Raw genomic sequence first — 27170 nt, 5'->3', positions numbered from 1 at the left:
ACAAACCACTCATGGAAGATTAATACATTAAAACAGGAAACTAAATTCCTGCATCTCTATTAACAGGCAACTTGGATTTATTTTGTTTCCTTCACTTCTGTATCCTAAAATCTATAATTATTATACATTCTGCAGTTTGAGCCATGGCAATTGTTTGCCTAAAAGTGCGTGAGTGTTTGGAGCCAAATCTTAAATGTGTGCATGACAGCATATCTAATTTGCACTTTTAATTGTCCTAACTGCTTTCTGCTAACATTTTCGGCAGAACTGGGAATTTATGTGCCCTATTGTCTTAATTGCCCATACAATAATTATGGCATGTAAAAATTAGTCCTGTATTTTTTGAATACTTTTGTGCACCTAAATGGCTTAAAAATCTATGCTATAGGATCCAAATATTAATTATTAACTGGATATGAAACTTAAGAAGACACAGACAGTACTTCTGTAATATATCTCCTAATCCCTCCTTTGCTTCTGTGGTGTATGAAAAGCAAACAACATCTTTTCCTGCAAATAGTGTGTTATATTATACAACCTATCCATCCTAGTACTGCAAACTTTCAGTTTTAATTATTTCAACTGTGACTAAAGTCTGTTGCATACAAAGGAAGTATTTCCATTGATTTCAATGGTTTTTTAATCAGTCCCTTATTTAGCTTTTATTGGTAAATTAATTCTAGGAGCTGAACAAAAAAGGACAGCATAATTTGTTTGCCTTTAATTTACCAATAATGAGATTTATGAATTATATTATGTGAACTAGTGTATAATTCAAATATACTTTATCACAGAGTCCGGGTTAAAAATTGCCTTTTAAATTCAATATGACATGACATTTACTTTCTGATTGTTTATGAAGCATTCAAGGCTAAGTAGTCACACCCAGAGAATGCTCAAGATCTATGCAATGAACCCACTCAGAATGAGAAATTTGCAGATTTTGCCCTTATTCCGAGGGATTTGCTGCATATGAAAAAAAGGTTTAATTGTAACATGGATCCTCTATATAACATTTAGTATTAGCATTAATGTTACACATACCCTATGGCAAAGAATTAACTACAGCCTCTTCCCGACTTACGAACCGGTTACGGACCAAGCAATTCATAACTGCGAATGGTCATAAGTTGACCATTCACAACTCGGGGACCAGCTGTAGTTAAGCCATGTGATATCACAGACTTCAAGTGTCCCTGTAGAGTATTAACCCTAGTAGGATAGCAAAGATAATTGGATCTTAGGAGGGAAATTTACACAAGATTAAAACATATAGATGGGTGAAATACTAGTAACACACACATTTTCTAGCTTATGAAATATACCACTGCCCTTCTGCTCTCTAGATGTCTCACTACAGGTTGAACCTCTCTAGTCTGGCATTCTCTGATCCAGCAACATCCATGGTCCAGCATGATTTTAGTAAGCTGGATGCCCACTTATTGTGGGTGTGGCCAAATTTCCTGCAGTTCCATAAAGTTTGCTTACAGCCACCAGTCCTGGCTCTCAGTGTTCTGTGCTGTTATTTAGCTCTAATGTAACCCGAAATGTTTTCTGAGAGCCCAGTAAGCAGTGGAAGTGTTGGCAATGCTGCTAGACAATATTGACCTCCCGTGGTTCGGCAAATTCTCTGGTTCAGCACCGGTCTGGTCCCGAGGGTGCTGGACTAGAGAAGTTCAACCTGAAGAATTTAAGACATAGTTGTAAACTAAATCTTAACAGCTCATTTGGAGGAAATTAGAGATGAATATAGGGGCTCCGAGGTGATTTTACTTTTGCTTTTAATTTGCAGAGGGACTTCTTCTGAAAGAGAAATGTGTTCTGAGAAACAAGGGGGTCTCTGTAATCTACAAATCTGAACGATCTCTCTAAAGACAGGTAAGCAGTGTTATTCCTATTTTATAAATGGAGAAACTGAAGTCAAAGAGAAGCTAAGTGATTTCCCAAGGTGAACTCCAGAGCTGAATCAATGATGGGAGCGGGAACAGTTTTCAGATATCACATGTCCGATCTGTGGGACTATGATGTTGATAGACTAGTTCTTATATAATGCTCTTCATCAGCCACTGACCTGAATTCTAAATTTTCCTTGTTATTCAAGTTATGTTTACACAACCTGGTTTGTATGTCCCTCAAGACTTTAATAAATTCAGGTTTCCCTGTACTTGGAATAAAAAACCCCAACAACTATAGAACAGAATAGATATTTCATTATTGGCTTCTGTCATGTTGACTAGCTTTCATTTGTACAGATCTTTTGCCGACAAAATTCAAGACAGCTTCCTGACCCTGGGAGCTCCTAATTCTAGATGGAACATTAGATCTGAGCTGAATTTTGAGTAGCACATTTGGATTGAGTCCAAACTCATTCCTTTCAGATGAAGACAGTCACTCGTTCAGAAAAAAATGGATGTCCTTTTCTTCTACTAGACATTCCTCTAAACTGATGATATTCATGATCCCTTTTTACTTTTTTATTGAGGGTACATCTAGACTGAAGGCTTCTTTAGGAAGAAGCTTTTCCGGAAGAGATCTTCTGAAAAAACGTTTTCCAAAAGAGAGCATTCACATTGCCAAAGCGCATAAAAAGTGATCTGCTTTTTCGAAAGATAGCGTCCACCCTGAATGAATGCCATAGAATCATAGAATACTAGGACTGGAAGGGACTTCAAGAGGTCATCAAGTCTAGTCCCCTACCCTCATGGCAGGACCCAGTACTGTCTAGACCATCGTTGGACTATCTTGCATTTAAGCTGTGATTAGTATGGAGGGAGTGGTCACCAGAGCACCTGTGCTTTTTCCTCTTTCCTCTTCTTTCGAAAGAACTCCCTCTTCCCCGTCTACACACACCTTTTTCTGAAAGAGCTCTTTTGGGCTGTGTCTAGACTGCAGGGTTTTTTCGAAAAAAGTAGCCTTTTTTCTAAAACACTTCACCTGTGTCTAGACTACAGCCGCGTTCTTTTGAAATTAAATCGAAAGAATGTGGCTTTTCTTTCGACAGCGGTACTCCTCATTTCACGAGGAATAACACCTTTTTTCAAAAGTGCTCTTTCGAAAAAAGGCGCTGTGTAATGCAAACTGTGCTTTTTCAAAAGAGAGCATCCAGACTGCCTGGGTGCTCTCTTTCAAAAAAGTGGCTTGCTTTTTCGAAAGTACTGGTTGCAGTCTAGATGCTCTTTTTCGAAAGTATCTTTCGAAAAAGCCTCTTTCGAAAGAGGCTTGCAGTCTAGACGTAGCCTTGGAAAAAGGCTTCTTCCTTGTAGAAAGAGGTTTACCAATGTTGGAAAAACCCCTCTGTTCTTTCATGTTTTTTTTCTGAAAGAACACGATTGCAATATGGACGTAATTTAAATTTTTTCAGAAAAACAGCTGTTTTTCTGAAAAAAACCCGCTGTAGTGTAGACATAGCCTGAGGTCAGGGCATGGCCTATCCAGTGTGCCAGCACAGGGTATAGGTGGGTAAAGGTTCCAACTCTCAGCTAGGGATGTGAAGGGGTAACCGATAGACTTTTCAATGGAATCTTCTACAGTTAAACCTATACAAGCCCCTACTGCGGAGGAGAGTGTCTTATTTTGAGCAGCTCCAGCAAATGTTATGTGGTGGGTGGAATCCTACTTCTATTGATGTCAATGGAAGTTTTGCCATTGATATAGAATCCTAGGGCTGAATGAGACCTCAGGAGGTCATCAAGTCCAGGCCCCTACCCAAAGCAGGACCAATCTCAACAAATTAGTGGAGCCAATATTTCACTCTTTGTCTCCCTACCCTAATCTGGGTGGTTATACCCTGCACACCTTGCTTTTGTCAATGTTTCAAATGCCAAATGTATCTATCTGTTATTCAACACTTACTAATTGCATCCAGTGGCTGGAAGCTGTTCCTTTAAAGCTCAGGCTTTTAATAATAAACTAGTAATATTCATGTAGGTCTTAAGTTTTCAGCTCCCAACTGTGATTAAAATGTCTGAGTGATGAAGGAATCTTTGAAAATCTGGAGGCTCAGTTTGGATGCTGTTGAATCAACCAAGACCTTATCTAAACTTCTTTGGAAACTTACAAAAGCATATTTCTTATCCTTTCTCAGTCTGTAATTCTGAAAGAACAGGTTTTTTCCACCCCTCTTACTTTCCTGCTACTTTTGATACTCTCAGCTGAAACCAGCAGAGAAAAAAAAATGAAAAAAAAGAAGCAAAACAAGTTAACCAAAGTCTTCCAAACCTCAAAAAGCCTTTGGGATCAAGTTCTGGTAAAGATACAGGTTGATGTTTTTATTTGATCTGCGCAGGTTTTTCTCATCTGGAGAAGAGAGGGTTCAAATGAAAACACCAAGCTTTTTGAATATGAAATGTTTGGCAAACTCCAGACATCAGAACATCTGTTTAAATCTGATTTAAGTTGAGATTTCTCTTCCCCCCAAAGCATCTGGCATTGCTTTCTTGCTTATCTGTTTGATTCCAATTACAACACCATCTCGTCTGTGGTTTCACTCTTCGTTATGAAATCATGTTTTATTTTTAAAACCCAATAATGGTGGAACCAATCTAATTAAATGTTGAAACCAAAATACCACAGAGAGACTTCCCCCCCCCCCTTTTACCAATGAATGGGAGATTAGAAGTCAGATTATTATGAAATTTGATGCACTAGTGATTTAAAGAGGAGTATCAGTTTGTTGGGTGTATTAATTGGTTTCAGTTACTGTAGGCTAAAAAGCAGAGCTCTGTGTAATGCCTTTATCTTTTTATCTCCAGCTCTTAACCTAAAGAAAATCTTGCAGCTCATATAACTAGCAAGCACACAAACTATTGACTAACATAACTCACTTTGCAAGCTGTAGTAAAATCAGGACCTATTCTCATCCATTCCAACAGAGAGCAGTAGTGCACATACAGTACATGTGGCCCAGTACAAAGAGCAGCAAGAGTGCAAAGGCAACTTCCCTTACGCCAATTGATTAACAATGACCAATCATGGCCAATTTAAAAACAGAGATGCCAGGAGCATTAGTTGGCAAGGAACGGGTAGGATTCCTCAAACCTTTGGGCCATTTCTCTTCATGGTCAAATGACTTCAGTGAAGACTGAATTACATCAGTGCAAATGAAGGAATTTTCAATTTCTTCATCCTGTATGCTCAAAACCAAGCCGAAAGCCATGCAAAATATCTACAAGAACATTTACAAAAGTGTATGACTCAGGGCACGTCTACACTATGGGGAAGATTGGCGCTGCCACAGTCAATCTTCTGGGGCTTGATTTAGCAGGTCTATACCAGACTCGCTAAATTGAACGCAGAGGGCATCCCTGTCAGTGCCTCACAAGGAGTAAGGGAAGCTGATGGGAGAGTTTGCTCCTGTCAGCCTCCCGCTGGGTGGACGGCATGGAAACGTGATGTAAGATACGTTGACTCCAGCTACATACTTGACATAGCTGTAGTTATGTATCTTACTTCGACTTTCTGATGTAGTGTAGACCAGGCCTTAGTGGGTCCCTACTCCTGAAGTAATGTGGCACAGATTCCAATGAACAGAAACTGAGATCTTAGCTACAGTGTAAACCAAAGAGACTTTTATTCTGAGGGAGAAGTCCTGTAATTGTAACAGTGAGACAAAATTACTAATGAAACCAATAGGAGTTTTGCCTGAGAAAGGAATGCAGAATTGAGCCTTTTCTTTGGGTGAGCTTGCATGTATGAAAATATTTATACACCCACACACATATCCATGGTCATCCTTTAAAAATCTGTTGGTTACAAAACAATGTTACCTCAGTGTTGCATAGACATTCCCTACAGTTAAGTATAGGCAACATAGCAAAAACAGAGGGAACCATATTTATTTATCTAAGGCGAACCAGCAAGTCATTAAGGATGACCGCAGTGCGTGCATGTATGTTTGTGTGAGTGCATGTATACACACAACACGTAAAAACAGCTAACATTTTTGGTTACCTCTGAACCTCATAAAAAGTTATTACAAGTAAGCAACTGAAAAGAACAAGATGTTATTACAACCAAAGTAAAACAGTGTTCCAAACCCAATCTTGAAGAGAGTAGCGGTACATCGCTAATAGCTGGATCTAATTAATACATAGCTAGGAGGACACAATCACTAGGAAATGGGATAAATAGCCTTCAGATGGACATCTATAAATTAGAGCCAGCAGCTTTAGCAGTAATGTTCACCAACTTCCTTTGAAGACGGTCTGCATTTTCCAACCAAGTGAGTGGGCTGCAGACTTCTCCGAGTTTCACTTTTAAGACATCTTTTGTGGTTTTAAATCTTGTACCTTTTGATACCGGCTTTTTTTTTTCAAGCCTCAGAGAGAATAGCACATTATTAATTGTACTCTCATTTGCTCAATCTCTCTCATCTCTGTACATATATATAATATTATGGAAAGGAGGGCGATCTAATGTGTGGGTGTCACAGGTCACCCCGCCTTGGGGGGGAAGGGGTCCCCCTTTTCTCGGTGTACCCCGTTACGGCTCACCCCGGCCGCACTATTGCTCGCCCTGGTGGCGGGGTGGGGGGGTCCGGGCCCACCCTCTCTCCGGACCCCGACCCAGGGCCCTAACACCAGGAACTCAATGCTCCTGGTGGTAGCAGGTGGGGTCTTGCCCCTAAACTCGCCTGCTCTTGGGTTTCACGGCCCGCCCTGGATTGCTGCCAACCCCGCCCTGGGTCGCTGCCAACCCCGCCAGCGGGTCTAGCCCACATCCCACCTCTACCTCCTTCCCGGGATCCCTCGCGCTTCGGCGGTGTCTCTCTCCCCCCGTGCTGTTCCCCCTCCCTGTGGCGCTTCCCCTCCCTTTGTACCTCCCGCAGCCTCTGCCGGCCCTGGCGCACTTCCGGGTGCCCCGCCCCCCCCGGCGTCATGCTGCCGACGTCAGCGGGCATCCCGGTCGCACCTGGATGACGGCTGGACTCTCAGCAGGCCTTCAGCTCCAGCTCCCCCGGCTAGCATCCTCCGCCCCGTTATCAGCGCCCGCGTCTCCTGGCAGGACGGAGTGGCGGGGTTGCCTCACCCCGTCACAGTGGGCATGTAGTAATTAAGCCTCAAAAATACCAGAACTTCCCCTGCTACAGCTGAGCTAGGGAGAAATGCCCTGCAGCAGTTCTTAGCTCAGGCTGGTTTGACCCTATGACTACTTAGAGGATAGGCTGCAGTATCCTCCAAAGAACTTTCTGGCAGTTGGGTAGCACTGTGGCAATACATCCAGGGATGACTTATCCATTAGGCACAGTAGGCACAGTGCCTAGGGCCCACGATACTTTTAGGGGCCCACGAAAATGTTTTAATTTCTTTTAAAATCAGAAGAAAAAAATGAACTTTTAGGGTTGAAGAAAATGTTTTGATTTTTTTCTCACATCAGAAAAAAATGAAACTTTTAGGGCCCATGAAAATCTATTAAATTTTGCCTACAACAAAAAAAAGTATTTAAAGTTATATCAAAAATAATTTTTAATATTGATATTATTATGGTGGGAGGGGCCCATGAAGGCAAAAGTGCCTAGGGCCCACGAAAGTCATAATGAGGCCCTGACTACATCCCCTGTCCCAGAAAAAGTAATAGAGTTGAGCGAGGCATCTCCCCATGCCTGGAGAATCCCCAGGAAGCTGTTAGAATCCTCTCAAAAGTTTCTTTTCACCACCAGCTTGGTGCGAGGATCTGTGCAGTGGAAGATCTGTCCTGTAATGAGCAAGGAGTGTGTGTGTGATATCATGCTCACAAGATGCATACATTAGAATGTTTCAGGAGTCATTGGCATTTCCATCAACAGTCCTAGAGCACTGCCAAGTTAGAATCACGCTCTGATAACTGGACAATCATAGCAATCCGTCAGAGGTAGGACACGGAGCAAAATAAATAGACAGCTAATCTCTCCCCCACGCCCTCCTAACCCGCCTGCTCATTTTAGTTCAGAAAGCAAGGATTTTCCACATGTCCTTTCAGTGTGAAGCAGTTCAAACCCTGCATTTTGGGATGAAGCATCCAATTTTGCTACAAGTTATAAAAATAATCTTTTATCTTTACATGACAGAAATATTTACTCAGGAAGGGTTTATGTACAGTAGGAGGTCAGCGCTCCCACTGTTTTGCCTGGAGATTTGAGCCAGCTCTTCATTTTATTTTTGACAGTTCTTTATCATGTGCGTGTGCGTATCAATAAATCATAGTTGAGCTGATTTACCGTAGTCGCAGTATGAACAATAAAACACAGCTACCCCCAGCTGGGAAGGGTGTTTCTCTTATGAGGGCTCGCTCACAGTTGAGTCTGATACTTGATGGTCCGACAAGGACCTGTTTCCACAAACAAACAACCTTCCACAAACAAACAACCGGGAAGGGTTGTTCTCTTTCAAAAACAAACATCAACCGTGTGCCTTCTGTCCCCGCCTCAGGAGCTATTTTATGCTCCGAGTAGCAATCTGTCTATGGGCAGTTCCCATTACACATGCACGCTTTCCAAAGCGATTCCTGAAATAAAGCAGAGGAATGGCATGAGATGGGATGCTGTACAGACTAACTCGGCTACCCCCTGAAGCTTCTAAGTACTAGTGCAGGAGTGGGGACCCTAAGGCCCTGGGGCCGCCAGCTTCCCTGGATCTGACCCCCGAGGCTTAAGGCTCCCCCCTCTCAGCATTGGGGAGCCCATTCTGACACTCCAGCCCCCTCACTGCCCCACTGCAGGGTTGGAGCACACACAGTCTACTAGCCTGGGCCCCCTTAGGCTCTGGTGTGTGAAGGGAACATAGGGCGTGTCTGTCTGCTCCTCCACCACGTCAATCAGGGTTTGTTTGGTTCTTTTTGCTTCTCGCTGGTGTGCAGCCCTGACTGATTTTCCTGTGGGTCAGTGGCCTCAGACTCAAAAAAGGTTCCTCACCCCTGTACTGGAGGAGTCATTTTTTGATGCTTCTCCCTTTCCCCATTCCAGAGCTGGGAGGTGTTAATACCTCATTTCACGCCTCTCCAAACATTGCACCAAAACACGTCAGCTTGAACCAACTCCTGGGTTAGCGCCGTGATGCCAGGAGTCTAAACAAAATGTATTATCTTGTGAAGAGGCAACTCAAGAGCATGGACCTCTGTTGAGACAGGGCCACGTTCCTTTAACATTTGCTCCATGACATTTTTCTTGATAGGAGCTGAAGCTGGGAGACCAAAAAGTTTAGCTTAACCCCCTGTCAATCAATCAATCAATCAATCAATCAATCAAACAAACAAACAAGCAAACAAGCAAACAAACAAACAAACAAAACCTCTATCCAAGTTTAACACTGATAAATTGGGGTGAATGTGCTCTTTAATTATTACTAATATTGCTGTTGTAACATTTGTTGTTGTAGGAGTTAGGGATGTAAAAGAATAGTTGATTAGTTGACTACTCGCATTTCCATCCCCTCTTTGCTGCTTCTATGTCACTGCCTCATCTAGAGGCAGAAAGGCGTGAGGGAAGGAGGAGCCGGTACTGGAGGGAACTAGTTTAAAAGCTGGTTCCCCCCCAGCCCTGTCTCCATGGTGCCGCTTCCTCCCCCTATGCTCAGACTAGGTGTGGGGGGAAGCCAGAGGAGGCTGCTCCATCAGCAGCCCTTTCCGCAGGGGGTCCCAGCTCCCTGCTGAGACCCCATGTGGACAGGGGCTGCTGGGCCCAGCGCAAGCTGGGATTGAACACGCCCAGCTCAGTCCCAGCTACCCATGTTGCGGCTCCGCAGTCTAACTGCAGTAGTAGCCAGGCTGCTTGTACATTTAAACTGCAGAGCTGCAGTGGGCGTAGCTCCTTCTGAGCACCTAGTCTGAGCACCAATTTGTATTGACACATGATTATCCAATTGCCCACCTCTTAACATCCTTAGAGGAGTATCTGTGAATGAGGGAATTAAAGAAAACATGACTGAAGTATTGTTTTCTTTGTCTTTTACTGTATGTTGTACAGCCGGTCCCTGAGTTGCAAATGGTCGACTTTTGACCGTTCGCAGTTACAACCAAAACTGTCGTAAATGGCGGACCCCAAGTTACGAACGCGATCCGTGCTTATAAACAGCGCGATCACGTGTAACTCAACGTATAACGTCCGACTTACGAACAAACCGAGTTACGACCAATTGCTTGGTCCGTAACTGGTTTGTAAGTTGGAGAGAGGCTGTACTTTATATAGAGATTTAACATCATATATCCAAGATCTTGGTAGGGATTTTTAATAATGAATAAATAATGTATCAAATGTCCTTTGTTCCTAAGGAATTCTGATTTCTTAGATCTTTGGGGGGGTTTACTTTTCTTCTTCATCACCATCACAGTTTATTATTTGCATGTGAAGAAGTCTACCTTGCAAAGACTAGGATCAAGAGATACCACCCAGAACACTCTGTCCCCTGGGTCATTGTGAGAGAGCTGCAAATCACTTCCCTTCCAAGAGGACAGCTTGTCAGATAGAGTTCAGGCAGAAAGGGAATGTCGCGTTCAGATGTTTTAGTAGAAAATGCCCCTTCTGTAACCTAGTATACTGTGACAAATGCGAAGAGGTTAAGGGACAAGAGGGTGTGTGAGACAGACAGACTTACACATGCCAGTTGGCAGATTCCATTAATAATGAAAAGCTTTTCCTAGTCTGGTGTTTTCTAGTCATTGCGCTATGGATTTTTGCAAAGCCAGGTCAGACAATGTTGCAAGTTCGTTTCTGCTATTCCTTTAAGGGATTTGATGGCATATATAACTCTTGTTCGTGATAGGGGACATTTACCCAAGTAATCCCCCTGAAGTCACATGGACTATTTGCCAGAGTTGTTGACTTGAGTCCCACGACTTGAACTCGAGTCCGATTTAAGTCGCTTAGGTGACTCGACTTGAGACTCGACTCGGGTTCACTGTTTGTGACTTGAGACTCGATACTTTCTAATTCTGTTAAAATTAGGAAGTGAAAAAATTGTCCGAAAATGGTGAAAAAATTGTCCGAAAATGCCGATATTGATGGCTTGTACAAAAGTGACTTGACATTTTTGAAATTAAGACTTGAGACTCAACTTGGGACTTGAGACTCGGCTTGAAACTTGAACTCTAGTGACTTGAGACTCGACTTGGACTTGACAATGACAACTTGAAGACAACATTGCTATTTGCATACGTAAGTAAGGATTGTGTAGTCAGTTCCTAAATACCTTGCTTGGGTGTTAACTTGGGTGGATTGTTAGTTCTTATTATCAGAAACTTTGTTTCATAGCTTCCTATGTGCAATGGTCAGAAAGGGCCGTTATGATCATCTAGTTTGACTTCCTATATAAAATAGACTAGAGAACTTCCCCAAAATAATTCCTACAGCAGGTCTTTTAGAACAACCTCCAGTTTTTATTTTAAAATTGTCTGGGAAGAAGAATCCACCATGACCCTTGGTCAATTGTTCCAATGCTTAGTCATTCTCGCCATTTGAAATGAACACCTTATTTCCAGCCTGAATTTGTATAGCTTTAGCTTCCAGCCATTGGGTCATGTTAGACCTTTCTCTGCTAGATTGAAGAGCTGATTATTAAATATTTGATTCCCACTTTGTCCATTATGGACTGTAACCAAGTTACTCCTTAATCTTCTCTTTGTTAAGCTAAATAGGTTGAGTGCTTTCAGTCTAACACAATAACACAGGTTTTCTAATCCTTTAATCATTCTTGTGGCGCTTCTCTGAACCCTCTCCAGTATATCAACAGCCTTCTTAAATTGTGGGGGTGTTAAATACAGGGGTAAAATATCTTCTCTGGTCTCCTCTTTGAGAGCCCCCTGTTTATGCATCCTAGGGTTGCATTCACGCTTTTCACATTTTACCATCTTCTCATGTTGCAAAAGGATAGGGATGTGTATTTATGTATGCTGGGTTGTAGGAGTCTGTCTACTCAAGGTCCTTTCCAGTTCTAGAATTCTGTTCTGTGGAGCTAAAGGTTCCAACCTCTGCTGATGTCCCATGCAGAGGGTCACTATAATGTCACATGATACAATTTCTGTTGTTTTTTTAAACTAGGAACTTATACACAAAAACCTGTGTTAAAATAACACCATGAAGTCAAGCACTCGGCACATCCTTTCTCTTCCAGCAATCCCCTGTCTTATTCATTACACACCTTCCAACTTCTGGAACAAAGGAAGCAAGAGGCCTACAGAAAACACTCTTCTTTATTCTGCGTTCCAAATTCACCTCCAGAGCAGGCCCATCATATGCACTGAACGAGGTAGGAGAAAAATGCTATGTGATCATGTAACGAAAGACTATCATAATGAAGATGCATGAAGGGCCAAATGAAGGTGGCACCTGCAACCTCAACTCTGGCATTTACTGTCTGCTGAAACTTGACGTAGTTACTGTAATGCACTTGAACCTCTTCAACATGGCAACCATGGGAAACAGGGTTTTACCAGGCCGGGGAGGAAATGACGGGGTTGGTGGTAGGGCGCTTTACCTGCAGCTGCTCCTGGGCATTGCCCGCTGCTGCTATGGGAAAGGCAGGAAATACGCTGCTGTTCCCCCAGCTGGGGAAGGGCAGAAGTACACAGAACCACTTCCACCTCTGCCTGCCACGATCCATCCCAAATTAGGGACACCAGGACAACAGAGGTTATAGTATAATGTTATTTTAATGTATTTTTGTGTGTTCTATTTTGATATATTACACACTAGCTATATAAATGTTATCATTTTATATATGCATGTATAATTTTACATGAATGTGCATGTATTATGCGTACTATTATCATTCTTATATGATGTTTATAAAGGTTGCAAATCCCAACTAAACAGCAGCACCCTAGACCATTCATTGTTACGGACACTCAGCCACCAGACTTCCAGGGCATCTGGAAAGAACCCATCATATAACAATGATTACTTGCGCCTTGTCAAAATGAAACAAGACCAGTCCTGAAAAAAACAAATACAAATACCAAAGAGGAAGGGGCAGTACGTTTGAATAGGTTTGTAACCTGCCATCTGAGTTAATACAAACCCTTTACTCCTACTCCTCCAAGAATGAGTTAGCTTGAGCACTTATGATTATATTTGATAACATTTAAGTAATATCACAGAATAGCTCTCTGAGGGGTTGCCATGTTGTCTGCAAGGACAACCAGGAGGTACCTTAAAGATTTATTTGGGCATAAGCTTTTGTGGGTAAAATCCACTTTGTCAGTTGCATGGATTTCCTCTAGGATTTCCACTCTATGCATCTGACAAAGCAGTTTTTACCCTCGAAAGCTTATGCCCCAATAAATCTGTTAGTCTTTAAGGTGTCACAGGCCTCCTCATTGTTTTATAAAATATCTCTTCCTTAACTGGACCCTTTTTCCAGGTCTAATTTGTTACTAACTGACAAAACTCAGAATCTTCTTGGTATCAAAGTGGAAACCGACATTTTTATGCTTAAAGCTAAACAAAAAAGGCATTTGGTGTGCAGAGCCCTAGGGGAGCTCTAGCCATGGAGCAGGGACCTGCCGGCTGGAGACTGGTAGTGTCAGGTTATTGTACAAACATTACCTTTGCAAATCCCTGATGTGGTGAGCAAGTTAAGCAGTGGAGACAGTTTGCCCAGTAGTTTGACCTCTCACCTCTGCTTTACTAAATAGACCTAATTACTGCGTTTGTCTGTCATTCGAGCAACAAATGATTCCATTGAGGTCATCCAAGGAAAGCCAGATTTCTTAGCTACCCTCTCATGAGAACTCTGTTAATTTTATTCTGCAAAGGAAGGACGTATGTGAAATTTTGCAGGGAGATTCTATTACAATCTTATGTTTCCTGGTAAGGAGTGGGTCAGAGGCACTAGTAGCAAGGACACCAGCAAGTTAGGAAAGTATAGTAAATGTTGTTATCTCACAATCCGCTTTGTGATTAATATATCGTATGGGTTATTCATAATGGATTGCATTTATTCATATAGACAGGGCTAGCCCAAGTCTAAGCACAAGGACCTGTAGAATAAAACACGACCCCCTCCCAAATCGAAACAAAAAAACCCAGAGTTTAGTTGTTTTTCTTGGGCTTTGCTATTTCAAACTTTGTGAAAATTCCAAAAAGGTTGATCACTTCTGCAGTTGTTCAGAACACAAACGTAGGTACAAAGCACTGTTTTTTAAAATATTCCTCCCAACTTCCATACTTCATAATTGTGAGTCCAGGAGCGACCCTAGACGAGCTGCCGGCAACTGGTGCCGTAGGCGAAATGCGCCATCGGCGCATGATCGGCGCCCCCGCCTCCAAAGCCCTCAACGGCCATTTATCTTGGTACTCTAGACGATCGCCTAGTTCGCCTGTATTGACGGGCCGCCACTGGGTGAGTCACAATTCTTGGAGTGTTTGGTCAAGCACCAGTCCAGCCAACTGGGAACTTCCCACCTACTTCTGTTTTCTCTCCATATCACACATCCCTCTTCCCATTCCCTCGTTCAAGTCACTGCTAACCCAGTATAGTTCCTTCAGCTTGTAGAGCAGGAGCAGGAGTGGGGAACCCTTTTTGTGTTGGGGGCCTCCAACCCACAGAAGAATCAGTCAGAGGCCACACACAAGTGAGACACACTGACATGGCCCCCAGCGGAGATGCAGAAAGACTCTCCCCACATTCCCCTCACACACCAGAGCCTAGAGTTTGTCTGCAACAGCCCTGTGGGGGGATACAGCCCTGTGGGGGGGCTAGAACACCAGAATGGGCTCCCCAATGCTGGGATGGGAGGCCACATCAAAGCAAGCCAGGGGACCACATCTGGTCCCCGGGCATTAGGTTCTTCACCCCCTGTTGTAGAGATAAGCGCATCTTCAGCTTCATCCCTTCCAAATTGTTGCAGATATCTCTGCAGGATTTCTTCCATTAGAAGGGCACAGTGACAAACCTTCTCTCAAATGGGGTGATTGCACTGTTTCCCCATTTTACAATGGACCCAGTCTCCAGAGGATTTCCAAACCCACCGTATCCAGCAAGAATAGCTATTTTTGCAGAAAGTTGCCCTTTTAGACCCAATCATGTAAATGCTCAACTCCTGGGACTCCTATCGAAGTCAATTACAGTTGCACTTGCAAGATCAACCTTTTTTTTCTTGGGTGTTGAAAGATGTTGTTTTGATCTGAAAATTGTTTGAAGCTATAGAACAAGATCCCATTTTGTTCCTATGATTTGAATACTAGCAATGCTGAGCTCATGCTGTGTTTATTGCCATCAGTGAATGGCTTGGAGTATTTGATTTGCTATATTCTAGAGTGTTTGACTGATTGAACACATTTTTGATCAGTCTCTTGAGTTCCATTCCTGTTCTCTTAGGTCTGCCCAAGCTGAACAATTCATTATTGTTATAATTATTAGTCATTCTTTATGACTAATAATTGTCTACACTACAGAGTTTTCTCGGAAAAAACGACCATTTTTCTGACAAAACTTGAGGAACGTCCATCCTGCAATCTCGGTCTTCCGCAAGAAAATTGAAAGAACAAATGGGTTTTCCGACATTGATAATCCGCGTTCTACGAGGAAGAAGCCTTTTTGTGAAAAAGCTCTTTTGCAAAAAGGCGTGTGTGGACAGGGAAGAGGGAGTTCTTTCAAAGAAGAGGAAAGAGGAAAAAGCACAGGTGCCCTGGTGGCCACTCTGTCCATAGCAATCACAGCTTAAATGTGAGAGAGCGTCCATTCAGTCTGCATGCTCTCTTTCAAAAAAGCAGATCCCTTTTTGGATGCACTTTTCAGTGTGGACGCTTTCTTTTGGAAGAAGTTTTTTCGGAAGATCTCTTCCGAAAAAAGCTTCTTCCGAAAGAAGCCTGCAGTCTAGACGTAGCCCAGAAGAGCTTGTGATTTCCTTTTCCTTTCCTTTATGTCTTTGGCAACTGTTTTCCTAAGGCGGGGGAGACCTCTTCACTTCATATTCATCTTCCTTGATGGCTGAGAGTAGAAGACAGTCCCGACCTCCTGTGAACATGGAAAGAGAAGAGTGTTGTTCTGCGGTAATTCTTTGGTGTGTTTTCTCAAGGAGGGAATCATTCTGTTTTAGCACCACCTCACATTTCACACTTCATTAAAAAATTATGGATGAGATTTAAAAAAAAAAAAAGATTGCCTGGAGCGAAGTTCCTAAATCCATTTTTAAGCACCTACATAATTGGCCTACTTTTCAAAAGTGTTGGGCAACCACCAGATGCCACTGAAAGCAGTGGGAGAACTGAGATTTTGTGGTGAGCACATGATGCTGACTCATACCAGCCATCGCAGATCTCTCATTTTCAAAGTTTTGGATCCCAGACCAGAGAACTCATACAGCTTGGTGTAATACTTGTGTGTGTTCAAATGCAAGATAATTTTCAGTGTGAACTCTCAATCCCAAAATGGAAATAAGGTTTGTACAAAACACTTCAAATCAAACCCGTTTGGCAGAGTTTTCAACCCAACTCTATTGGAACATGGTTCATTCCCCAAAGTGCTTGGAAAATTTCATGCCATGAGGGAAAATGCTGTGGAGCTCCTATTGATATTAATCGGAATAGTGAAGCAATGGACAATCTAGGTTAGTGAGAGGGTCGCATGAGTGGCCCTTCTTCATCTCAAAGGGCCACAAGATTGTCATAACCAAGACAGTCTCCCAGGTTAAGGTAATCTTGCTAACTGTGCTTGTGTACCTAGAACTTAAGGAGTGTACCAGTTGAACCGTAGCAGCGCTATGATTGGATTCAGAGGGAGCGCATGGCTCTCTCAATATTTTGTGCAACAGCTCACATCATGGATCCTTGCTTTATGTGTGTGTCACGTTAGTAATGTCAGTAGGAAAAAAACCTGAGGATGGAAACCAGCGGTGTCGGGCAACAGCAAACAAAATGTCTCACAGGCCACACATAGAACTCCGATGGACAGGTTGTCCACCACTGGAATAGTATGTGTGAACAAAAGGCAGCCAGAAGACCACAGAGCACACTATGGGTACGAGCACACTACACTGCACAGTTATTTTGGAATTAGCTATTCCGGAATAGTTATTCCGAAATAGCTTATTTAGAAATAGCACGTCTATACTGCAGGGAAACCTCAAAATTAGTCTGAGGCAGGCTTCCCTAATGTAAACGTGCTATCTCGATTTAGAGTTCCAGGAGGAATAACTTAGAATGGCCCTGGTGAGGGGCTATTTCGAAATAGCAGAAGCGGAGCATCTACACACGCCTTATTTTGAAATAGCTATTTTGGAATAGGCGTTATTCTTTGTAGAATGAGGTTTACAAAAACCGAAGTGAGCTGTCCGTTATTTCGAAATAATTTTGAAATAGTGGAATTGCTGTGTAGACGCTCTCATAGTTATTTTGGAATAATGACTGTTATTCTGAAATAACTTTGCTGTGTAGACACACCCTATGTGACCTAATAACAATACCTAGCCTTTATATAGTGCTTTTCATCAGTAGATCTTATAGAACATCACTGATAGACTAGTCAAGGTAGACTGGAACCCTACCAAATGAAATCCTTCAAGGAGGATGTTGATAGAATGGGGAGGAGTCAGAGAAGAGTCACGAGAATGAATAAAGGTTTATGTACCATGATATAAAGACGGACTCTAGATGCTCAATCTTAGCTTAACAAAGAGAAGGTTACGGGGTGATCTGAGAGAAAGGTAGAGAAGGGTATACTACAATCCAGTAGTTGAAAGTTGAAGCTAGACAAATTCAGACTGGAAATAAGATATAATTTTTCAATGTTGAGTGGAATTAGCCATTGGATCAATTTACCCAGGGTTGTGATGGATTCTCCATCACTGACAACTTTAGAATGGAGATTGGATGTTCTTCTAAAAGATTTGCTGTAGGAATTATTTTGGGGACGTTTTCTGGCCTCTGTTATTCTGGAGGTCAGACTAGATCAGTGGTGGGTAAATACTGGCCAGCAGATTGGTTAGCCCCTGGCAAGCTGCCATTGCTATATTTACCTGAGGATCTGCAGGTACAGTTGATTGCAGCTCCCATGGGCTGCGGATCTCCATTCCCGGCCAATGGGAGCTGCGGGAAGCAGTTCACACAGGGAAACCACTTCCTGCAGCTCCCATTGTCTGGGAATGGTGACCCATAGCCAATGGGAGCTGCAAGCACGTGTATCTGCAGAGGTGCTGATAAATACAGCAGCGATGGCACGCCAGGGACTGACCCTGGCGAACCGCCATTGTCTTATTGCCCACACCTGGCTTAGAAGATCATAATGGTCCCTCTTGATCTTAGAATCTATGAAAGTGTGAAAAGCTGATAATAAATGTAGATACTCTTTTAGGAGCTCTCAACAGTCTGTTACCCACCGTATAGTCATACAGAGGCTGCAACATACATAATAAGGTTTTACTCATATAGCGCCTATTCTCTGTGGATCTCAAAGGATGAGGCTACACTGCACCTATAGCTCAAAATAAGCTACACAATTTGAGCTAAACAGATTGCTTAGCTTATTTCAAGTCAATTTTGAAATAGCTTATTTCATAATTTAGCACTATCTACACAGAGCCAAATTTTGAAATAACCCGCTATTCCAAAACATCCCTTACTCTTCGTTGAATGAGGTTTACTGGGACATCGGAATAGTGGGCCCATTATATTACAAAATAATGGGCTTGCTGTTAAGGTGCTGGGTAGCTATTTTGGAATACTGGAGGTATCCCAAAATAGCGCTGCTGTGTAGACATAGCCAAAGTGTTTTACAGACATTTATTGATTCCTCACAAAACCCCTAGGACAGAGTTTCTTAAACTGTGTTTCGTGGCACACCGGTGTGCCATGAGGCAATTGGAGGTGTGCCATAGAGAACAACAGCATTCCAAATGGCCGCCCTTAATAGGACAGGTGACTTTTTTTTTTTTTTTTTTTGCTCAATAACTTCCCCCGACCCTTTTTTCCCCTCAATAACTTTCCCCCTGACCTTTTTTCCCCTCCGACTATTTTTTTTTTTTTTGCTCAACCAAAGATCCTTGGTGTTCCTCATTAAAAAAAAATATTGTTTAGTGTTCCTTGGTCTTAAAAAGTTTAAGAAACACTGCCCTAGGGGAAATAGTATAGCCCTTTAAACTACATCCATTTTACAGCTGGAAAAACTGAGTCACAGACAAGTTAAGTGACTTGCCCAAGGTCACTGGCAAAGTCAGGAGTAGAACTCAGGAGTTTTGACCTTTGCCTAGCTGCTCTGATTTCTTATTTACTCTCCCTTCCTTAGCGTTACTATGAATTTCTTGGGCCAGATTCTTCCCCTCTTGCTCACCTTGATTAGCACATTACTGTGCGAATAATCCCATTGATTTCAACGGGACTCGCTATCAGAGTAACGTGCTACTTAACTCAAGTAAACTCCTATTCATTAACAGACACGCTAATTTCTTCCTTTGGCAAGAATTCCATTTGCACTGATGTTCTCTTCCAGCCCATACAGTCCTCTCTGCTTCTTGAGTCTATGCCGTACAGGTCAGTGCCATTTCCTATGAACTTGAATGGAGATTTTCCTGGGAAAACTTGCTTTCCTGTCAGATTTCCAACTGTTGATTTTCCCTGAGGAAAGTCAAATTATCCTTCAGCATTGTATCAGCAGATGTATGAAAAAACTGATCAGTCTCACAAGAAATGTCCAAACCAAATGGCTTCCTGTATTCTCAGTGCTGGGTATGGTACGAAACAAATCCCAGACTATTTTTCTTTTGCAAGTGAAAGGGCCAGTGTGAAATCAGGCATTGACCTCCACAACCTTGGAAAACAATTGTGATTTGGCGACTTGACCTTCTGCCGTCTATTGGGGATAGAGGCCAGTGGCCAAATTTAGAACAGTTCAGAGACACAACTAAATTTTTAACCATTTTGTAGGGAGTGTGTCAGAGGCAGTACGGAACTTGGCACAGGGTGTGGGACAGAAACTGAGCTCATTTACCTTGGTGTAAATCCAAAGGAGCTGCACTGAAGCCAACAGCACTACAAAAACTTTGAAAATTTGGGAGGTTGAGAATACAGGCTATTATGCTGACCAATACTAGCTCATTATTTCCTTGTGCCCAGCTCTCTGTCAGTATCCATCTGTTGTCTGTTTCCCTGTATTAGATTGTGATCTGTTTCAGGGAAGAGATTGTCTTTTTATTCAGTGTTTATATATCTCTAGACTATGATGGTAATATTATATTTCTGGCTCTACACTGACGTACTACTGAAATCACAATTCTGTTTCCTTAGTAGAGAAGGAGTTCACAATACGCACTGAAAATGGAAAATGTTGATCTCCAGACTTTGATCAAGCCATGGTGGGAAAAAGCTTCTTTAAGGGCATGTCTACACTAGGAAATGATTTTGAAATAACTCCCAAAATAATTATTTTGAAATTAATGTTCTTCCCCGAGGAAAGCAGGAGTGCAGATTTCAAAATAATCAGCCTGTTATTTCGAAATAACGTGCTTGGTAGTGTGGATGCTCCGCTTATTATTTCAAAATAAGGGGAATTATCTCAAAACGACTCCGTAGTGTAGAGCTAAACTGGACTAATTGGTAACATTTTTAAAACTGGATTCTTCCACTGATTCACCTCCAGGAATATGGATGGTGGTTAGTACTGTACCTGTGTTAAAACTACAGAATATGCATATTGTGTGTAATATGGTGTTCTACAGTAAAGATACAAAACTGCAGCTTTCGTTAGTGTTGCCACACTGTTTTGAGATCTTACTGGAGAAAATTTAAGTTTTTTTTTTAAATAAGCCTATTTAGGCACATTGATAGCTGTAATAAACAAGGCACAAATCTGAAACTTTCTAAGATGTATTTGCAGGTTGTGTTACCAAAAGTCCCCAGTTTGCAAGATATGTAAGCCCATGCCGCACTTTAAGCACATTACCAGGCTGTTGAAGTCAATGGGACAATTCACATGCTTAAAGTGAGGCACACATTAAACACCATGCTGAATTAAGGCCCACATGAAACTTTTCCTTTTTAACCGGTGCAGATAATAAAAAAGCCCCTGGCTGAGTATCTAGCGCTTTTCCTCGGCAGATCTCAAAGCGCATCGTAAAGATGGGTAAGGATCATTCCCCCTATTTTACAGATGCACAAATTGAAGCAGAAAGCCTTGAAACCCCACAGCCAAGAACACGGGACGGGGCAAGGTACAGGCAGGAATAGACCTGTCCCTTATTTTCTGAAGGTTTAGTTTAACACTAGGGCTGTCAATTGACCTGCATTAAAGCCTGCGATTAATGCAAGACAGGATTAACGCATTCATTTTTTTAACGTGTTAATCATAGGCCTTAATGCTGCGCTGTCCCTTTGAAGTACTGCTCCGGTGCTTTAAAGGAGCAGCACATTAGGAGCAGCACTTCAAAGGGGCAGCACAAGCTGATCCCCGGCTCCTAATGCACTGCCCCTTTAAAGTGCTAAAATGGCGTCCCCAGCTGATCCCAGGCTCCTAATGCACTGCCCCCTGGAAACGCTTTCACGGTGCTTCTAAGGGGCAGTGCTGCATGGAGCCCACGGTCAGCTGGGGACTCCAGCTGATCCCAGGCTCCATGCAGCGCTGCCCCTTGAAACGCCACTGTGGTGTTTCAAAGGGAGGCACGCGCAATTAATCGCACAATTAATCACGATTAAATTTTTTAATCGCGTGATTAATCACGATTACTTTTTTAATCGCTTGACAGCCCTACTTTAACACTGCCGGAATCCAGGCAGTGATAAGAATCCAGGAAGTGATTGTTCATTGAATACTTGTAACATATGCACTGAACTGTACCTAGTGATTGGGTGTCAGATAGTAGATCCAGAGAGAGAGGGAATAAATAGGAAGAGAAAAGCCCTGCTTTCTCTTGCATTTCATTTATGATTAATTCAGTGTGTACCATCTCTCTGCCTCGAAGCCCTTACTGTTTATGTATCCGCTGGTTTTCCAGCGGAGAGTGATACCCTGCTCTCAATTCTGCATTTTTTTTCCCTTATAAAGGCATTTCTCCCTTTTCAGCAGCGAAACCACTGGTGACTGGAGTGTCTGTGACCTTTGGGCTGCCAAACTCCCACTAACTAAATAAAAGCAGCCCAAGAGGGAGAGAGTTAGCATAAATCACCTCCCTTGACAGAGACCACCTGGTATACGCTCACTGCATGGAGGTACCCAGTCTGTCTGAAGCTGCTGACTTTGCACTATGGTGCATTTTATGGACACCGCTGGGGAGATACATGGTGTTTACACAAGGAATGGAAAGTTCGGTTTTACTGAATGTATCTGACTTCCCTAGCTAGCTGGGGGCAGTTCTTTCACAAGCTAAATAAAGAGAATGGAGAAGCTGATGGTGCCTCTAATATTCATTCAAACTAATGGGAAATGATGGTGAACTTTCTCAAATGTGATGTGCAACAGGCATTTGTGAACCTTTCAGATCTATCTCCTCTCACTAATAGGGTTCCTCCGAGACTGTCATTGGTTAAGACCAGGTGGAGGAGAACAGTTTAATATCCATTACAGGACTAAATCCTTCTTAACAGCAGGGAGATGGACTCAGTCAGCTAGGTCTACTCCATCTCTAACTACCATGATCTCACAAAATCTGTATTTATCAGTGTTCGTGTCGCTCTCAATACAGAAGTGCAATGCTGTGGGATTCAAACTCTACCCTAGAACCTCACCACCACCCTGGTAAAGGACAATATACAAGAGATGGTACAACAGTGTCAGAACACAAGTTCTACAGATGCAACATTATAGCTGGCCTTGTGGAAGTGGAAGTTAAAGGCCTGGTAGCTTGACTTAGAAAGAGCAAATACAATGCTGGTGTTTCCCTCAGAGAAAGACTAATGTTGTGGGAATGTCTTGTGTTTTCCTAGGTATGCATGAACAGCTCCCATTAGCACCACGGTGGGGTGAAAAGAGGTCCGGGGCATTGTTATATTACCGGTAATGCTATTTTTTTCATTCTTTCCTTCCATAACATCAGTGATGATAATAATAATATGAATTCTACAGCTTTCCGTGCTCCAGGATCCTTAAAAAATGTTTTTTTTTAAATAACAAAAATTATAACAAAAAAAAGACACTTGCAAAACAGTAACAGCTAATATAAATTTAAGGAGGTCTAGGATACAAAGACAAAGCAGGAAAATGAAGTGGAAGAAAAGGATACATGCATAAGGCTGTCAATAATCATTTCAACAAACACCCTTAAAGGGGTGGGGAATAGTTTTAGGCAAAGTTGCTACAAATGGGGAATGGGAGGGGAGTTTCCCATCCTTTTCCCCATTTTGTTTTAAATTTTAAAAATGTTAACCATAGCTGGCTGAAAAATAGCAAGGAAGTCTGAACATTTTACCAAAACTCCCCCTAATTGTGATTTGTTCTGAATTTAGGTGATATTAGATATTTTTCGAAAGCAGGGTGGGAGCTACTGAGATGGATTTTTGGAGAGGAGTCATTTTTCACAACTTGGAGATTGTCACAGCAAAGACACAACCAAAGGTCAGCCAAAGATATTATAGGGAAACCCTGAAGACAGATAGGGTAGGACCCTATGTTCCCATGAAGACAAGAAGGTGTTGAATGCATCCAGGGCCCACACTGTTACAAACTTTAAAAATCAACACTGTCATCTTGCAACCAATCCACCATTTTGTGGGAAACCACTATAAGGAACACAGGCTGGCCTAATGACCTTGAATCAAAGCCTCATGAAATCAGTGGAAAAACATCTATAGACCTCAACAGGCTTTGCATGAGGTGCAATATGATGGACGTTTTTCCAATCAATGAGCGAATAGGCTCTCACCATCCATGCCAACGGCTGGACTTTTCTTGCAGATGGTATCAATTATCACCTTCAAACAACAGCTCCGACTCGTCGCAATAATCATTTGAAGCTACTAATCACCACTAAGGAGATGAGAGAGCTTGGAAAGAACCCAACTGGAGGAGTTCCTCATGGTAGCTTTAGTTCAGAATAAAGTGCTCCTTTTGGAGTGGCAGTGTTGTCCAGTGGCTATGGTGAATCAAGAGATTTGGCGCTAGAGTCACAAAAAGACTTAGGAGCCTGGCTGACATTTTGGGTGTCTAAATCCCAGAATCAGGCCTCACAGGGATTCTCCCCCTCCTCTCCCCCGATTATCTGTCCTCAGATGCTGTAGGTATCTAAATTTGCTTGGGGCCTACATCTTGGCAGTAAAAGTCCACTAGCCACCCTATGCATCTGCCTATTAGTATGTGCACTGTCCGGACACCTAAGCTCCAGGGCAATATTGTGAACCAGGAGAATATAGGTGTTTCTCTGTCTAACCCACCTGAGCAGTCCAATCTGGTAACTCTGCTCAGAGCTCCCCGCTTGGATTGGACCCCTTCTTCATACAGAATGAAAGAATCAGCGGGTGAGAGAGGCAGAGAAGGTCTGGTTACATCACTCATCTTGGAGGTGGGAGACCTGGATCCAGTCTCCTTTCTCTGATGACCTTGTTTTATTATTTATCCACAGGGGACCAGCTTCAACTGGAGAGACTACGGGAGTCCTGCAGCAGAATGTCCCATGGTTCAAAGGCTGGAGCACACCCCTGAGAGGTGGCAAACCCTCTCTCCTTCCCAGCCAGAGGGGGGTTCGCCCCCATCCTAGGTGAATAAACAAACTTCTGGACTAAAAATGATGAGAGTGTTTGGCAGGCCCACTGCCGGGATGGGGGGAGGGAGCAAAAGAGCACCAGCGTCAAGCAATTCAAAAGGGCCGGGACTCCCAGCTGCTGTAACTTGCTATTGTGGCAATCATAGAATCATAGAGTACTAGGACTGGAAGGGACCTTGAGAGGTCATCGAATCCAGTCCCCTGCAATGGTGGTGATCAGAGCCCTGGGCCCTTTAAATTGCCGCCATAACCTTGGGCGGTGCATTCTGGGTGGTGTTGAAGGGCTGGCAGAGGGAGGGGCTAACCCCAGCCTCACCCCTTCCACCTGAGGCCCCACCCCTTCCACCTGAGGCCCCACCCCTTCCACCTGAGGCCCCACCCCTTCCACCTGAGGCCCAGCCCCTTCTGGGGGGCATGGAGCCACCACCCCATCTTGCCCAGCAATTTTGTCAGCCCTTCTGCTGCTGGCATCCTCTCGCATCCCCTTCCTCCCCCACTTCTTGCAAAAAGGGCATAGGAACCCAATGCCAAGGAGGTTTGCAGCTGAGACCCCAAAGCAAAGGAGACATCTCCATGCAGCCTAGACTTAGGTGTCATCGAACTCCCCAAGGGGAACAGAGTTGAGGACACAGCCCTAGCCCTGGTTAGCTTAGGCAAGGGAGGCACCTAGCATCCTGGCTTTAGTGATCCCATTCTGAAGAAGAGCCTGCCTCTCTCCAGGCATTGGACAGGGAGCTGAGACACTTAACTCAGGCTCTGTGAATCTCCAGGATGTTCCAGGTGCTAACGAGTTAGAGGTGGGGATGCTAAGCATTGCTGCACCTAAGTTTCTTAATTTCCGCATCAAAAGCTATGCATTGGACACATCCAACCCATTTAATTAGCCTCATTAACACAGGGCCATACAACTGACAAGTACTTCTTCTGCTGTTATATATATTTCTTGGTTTCTGTTATTTTCTCTCCAGTTCATCTGATGAAGGGGGTTTTGCCCATGAAAGCTCGTGATTCTATATATTTTGGTTTGTCTCTAAGTGCCACGGGGCCACTTGCTATTTCCTAAGTTTCTTGGTAAGGCTAGTCCATTTATAGCTTTGTTACTGACTTGCTGCATGACCTTGGGCTGTTTAACCATGTGTTATGCAATGCCCGATAGAACAGGGCAGTGATCTCCACTGGCGTCTCGATGAAATATCAGTAACAATTGGTCGCAGCTCTCTCTCTTCTATGCAAAATTTAAATTCCTTAAAGAACTGACCCTGTCCAACAGCTGTTGTTTTGCTGCTGGCTGTGACCACCAGAAGTCAGTAGACCAAGTTCTCTGTGCTTCGTTTTCCCCACCTACACACCTGGGATAATGATATCTCCTTTCTTAAGGCGCTTTGAGATAAAAAATGCTCGATGAGAGCTAGGAATTATTAGGAGTCTGAAGTGCTTGAAACCTCACAAAGCAGCTCTCTCTAATGAGAGTTGCAGGGCACTTTTGCAGATTGGAAAGGTTTGCATAGTTTGGATAATCTCTAGATAAGCATCTGAACTTTTGGATGCGTCTCTCGGCTGAATCTAAATTCCAAACGTGCTGAGATTTGCGTGTTGTCTCTGCAGACAGTATAAGCAAATAAAGAGTTGCACTGAATGTACTGTAATGAGCTGTCTGTACACCACTGCCCTCTACTGGAATGGAATCAGAACTGCTGTACTGTGTGCCATAGGCCCCCTACTGCTAATTAATGACAAGGAGTGTCTGTTAGCTACAGTGGAAGGGGCCTGTGTTTTCATAGAATCATAGGGTTGGAAGAAACCTAGGGAGGTCATCGAGTCCAGCCCTCTGCCCAAAGCAAGACCAACTCTTTTGTGGAACAAGAGTATCCAAATTCTGTTCCCACTGTCACAGCGTTGCACAAATTGTCCATACTATGAAGAACAGCATCAGTCCCAGGAGCGCAACTAGCTGTTCTGGGGGGGCATGCAAGATATGACTTTGGGCTCCCCTCTTTTCTTACAGTTCATCTCTTGAGCATTACTGCTTAGCTAATGTTAATTATTTTACCCCCTCCCCTCAGTATACTAAAGAGTGACTAAATCTGCTTACATAGTTTTAATTGCGCCTAGTATTTCATTAAAAGAGCAACAAAAGAGTGACATTATGCAAGCCAAAAATCAGCACTTCCCAAGTTATTAATAAAATCAAGTGTCCAGTCATTTAAATTTGAGAGCAATCACCTGTGTTACTTAATAGCACATAAAATGATCCACCAGTTATTCACCACAGAGATTTGAGACGTACCTTTTACCGTAAACAGCAGCATTAGAATACTTACAGTGATAGGCTCACGTGTCTAGTTTTCAAGCCAGCCCATGTGTTTGAGTCTTGTGCAAAGGGGGTGGATGTGCTAACTGGGTGGCTCGTGCAAGCTTATGCTTAATTGAAATGGCCAGCAGGCTTGTTAAAAGCTCTTGGGCCATTGTAGACTTCAGATAATTTGGGGCGGAGGGCGGGCAGGGCAGGGGGATGATGGTGGGGGGGGGGGTCACAACAGAGGGGATATGGGAGGTGCAGGAATCAGGGCAGAGGGCTG

General features: G+C 43.1%; 1 long non-coding RNA gene across 1 annotated transcript in view; it reads left to right on the top strand.

The window, feature by feature from the left end:
- LOC102455610 (uncharacterized) overlaps nt 1-24707 on the top strand; it is a 146416-nt gene extending 121709 nt beyond the window's left edge. Inside the window, exons 3-6 of the long non-coding RNA XR_016350555.1 lie at nt 1793-1878; nt 12081-12215; nt 22820-22889; nt 24451-24707. This is a non-coding gene — a long non-coding RNA (uncharacterized LOC102455610). The remainder of the gene's footprint in view (nt 1-1792; nt 1879-12080; nt 12216-22819; nt 22890-24450) is intronic.
- Nucleotides 24708-27170: the final 2463 nt, after the last annotated feature.

Source organism: Pelodiscus sinensis, chromosome 12, assembly GCF_052426305.1.
Source record: "Pelodiscus sinensis isolate ZL-2025 chromosome 12, ASM5242630v1, whole genome shotgun sequence".
NCBI classification, from domain to species: Eukaryota; Metazoa; Chordata; order Testudines; family Trionychidae; genus Pelodiscus; species Pelodiscus sinensis.
This window is presented reverse-complemented; position numbering and strand designations above follow the sequence as displayed.